The sequence below is a fragment of the Etheostoma spectabile genome, chromosome 15 (assembly GCF_008692095.1).
Source record: "Etheostoma spectabile isolate EspeVRDwgs_2016 chromosome 15, UIUC_Espe_1.0, whole genome shotgun sequence".
NCBI lineage: Eukaryota > Metazoa > Chordata > Actinopteri > Perciformes > Percidae > Etheostoma > Etheostoma spectabile.
In genome coordinates this window covers 20,084,771-20,086,852 of record NC_045747.1, presented here as the reverse complement: position 1 = coordinate 20,086,852, position 2,082 = coordinate 20,084,771, and the positions used below count along the sequence as shown (strand labels likewise).

At 44.0% G+C, this 2,082-nt stretch overlaps 1 long non-coding RNA gene across 1 annotated transcript in view; it reads right to left on the bottom strand.

Moving 5' to 3' along the window:
- Positions 1-2,082, bottom strand: part of LOC116702963 (uncharacterized) — a 15,338-nt gene that overhangs the window by 11,742 nt on the left and 1,514 nt on the right. The window contains exon 2 of the long non-coding RNA XR_004335297.1: positions 146-152. This is a non-coding gene — a long non-coding RNA (uncharacterized LOC116702963). The remainder of the gene's footprint in view (positions 1-145; positions 153-2,082) is intronic.

Sequence of the window (2,082 nt, the reverse complement as noted above, 5' to 3'; positions counted from 1 at the left end):
CCATTTCTGAGTCTGTAGCTTTTGAGGAGGGGGGCAAGATGGAGGCTGGGGGTGTGCCACTTTGCTCATTTGAAAGCCATGATGTCTCTCTCTCATGGGTGGGCCAAATTCTCTGGGTGGGCAAAGCAGAGAAAGGGGAGGTAACATTGCCCCTTATGACCTCATAAGGAGCAAGATTCCAGATTGGCCCATCTGAGCTTTCATTTTCTCAAAGGCAGAGCAGGATACCCAGGGCTCGGTTTACACCTATCTCCATTTCTAGCCACTGGGGGACTATAGGCAGACTAGGAAAACGCATATTAATGTTAAAAAAAAACTCATTAAGTGAAACTTTCATGCCTTAACGGGAAAATAGTGTCTACGTGCTGGGATTCAGGTCGGCTCCAAAATGATCAAAAAGGTCAGTTCTTCCCCTTCCTTAAAACATCACTGGGTTGATTGGGAGGTGGCAGTGTGGTGTCCATTTCGGTCAGTGGAGGCGGGGAATCTGCCATACTTCCAGGTTTCATGAAAATCACGCCAGTTCAGTTTCACCGTAATCCTGCAGACAAACGGACAAAAACAAACCAAACACCATGACCTCGTTGGCGGAGGTTATTAAATCTTTTACTACCTCCCGTGAAGTTAAAACTGCTTAAAAGGTTAAAATATGTTTCAGTTATTATCATTGGAATGAGACATTGTTATTGAGTTTTACAGTTTTTAGATGCAGGCTGAAGAAAATCAACTTTTTTGTTAGAACTGTCACCTTTAAAATAATCAAGCTGTTACTTTTTATTACTTTAGCTTTTGTTGCTGTTGCATTGACAATCCTAACAGTATTTACCGAACCTTCCGTTGTAGTGGGAGGATGAGAGTTTGGGAAGCATGCTAGCTGCACGCATGATTTGATGGTTGTTAAAGGTCCCATGACATGGTGCTCTTTGGATGCTTTTATATAGACCTTAGTGGTCCTCGAATACTGTATCTGAAGTGTCTTTTATATAGACCTTAGTGGTCCTCGAATACTGTATCTGAAGTGTCTTTTATATAGACCTTAGTGGTCTCCTAATACTGCACCTAAAGTCTCTTTTATACAGACCTTAGTGGTCCCCTAATACTGTATCTGAAGTCTCTTTTTCCAAAATCCAGCCTTGGTGCAGATTTACAGCCACTAGAGCTAGTCCCACAATGAGCTTCCCTTAGTATGTGCCATTTCTGGCTCTGTAGCTTTTGAGGGGGGGGGGGGCAAGGTGGAAGCTGGGGGTGTGGCCTTGACCAACTGCTACTTTGCTCATTTGAAAGCCATGATGTCTCTCTCATGGGTGGGCCAAATTCTCTGGGCGGGCAAAGCAGAGAAAGGGGAGGTAACCTTGCCCCTTATGACCTCATAAGGGGCAAGATTCCAGATCGGCCCATCTGAGCTTTCATTTTGTCAAAGGCAGAGCAGGATACCCAGGGCTCGCCATTTCTAGCCACTGGGGGACCGTAGGCACTCATATTACTCTTAAAAACCTCCTAAAGTGAAACCTTCATGCCATGGGACCTTTAAGAAATCTGAGAGGAACTAAATCCGCCTCATTCAGTTTACACAGTGTGACTCATCATTACTGTGTGGGGCTGCTGTGAAGAAGTTTAATTGAGAGAGACGAAATTAATGTGAGGACCTGAGTCATTCTCTTCTGTTATGGTGTTGATATAAAATATTGTTAAAGATGTTTGACCTGAAAACTGAATAACAAGGTCTGGATAAAGTGGAGCTTTAGATCAGACAGGAGGTTCTTCTTTTGGGGGTTTGAACTCACTTTGTAGTTCAGTTTATCATTTCTTAGTGTCTGCCAAGGTTTGTTACTGTCTGTGTCGGCTCTAGTTGGTGAGGCTAAAATGTTATAGCCATCGGTTTCCCTCCAGAGAACTGCAGCTTAGGATCCTGTTCAACAATAAAGTCTCATGACAACGAATAGTTTGACATTTTGGGATGTCACTGCACCCAGGTGCTAGTCTATATCCACCCAAGTTTCATTTCCGGGATTGTTTAGGTGTTGCCGCCGGATGTCCCTCAACTCTGGTGGATTTCTGAGGACTATGGTTACCTGGTCCTCA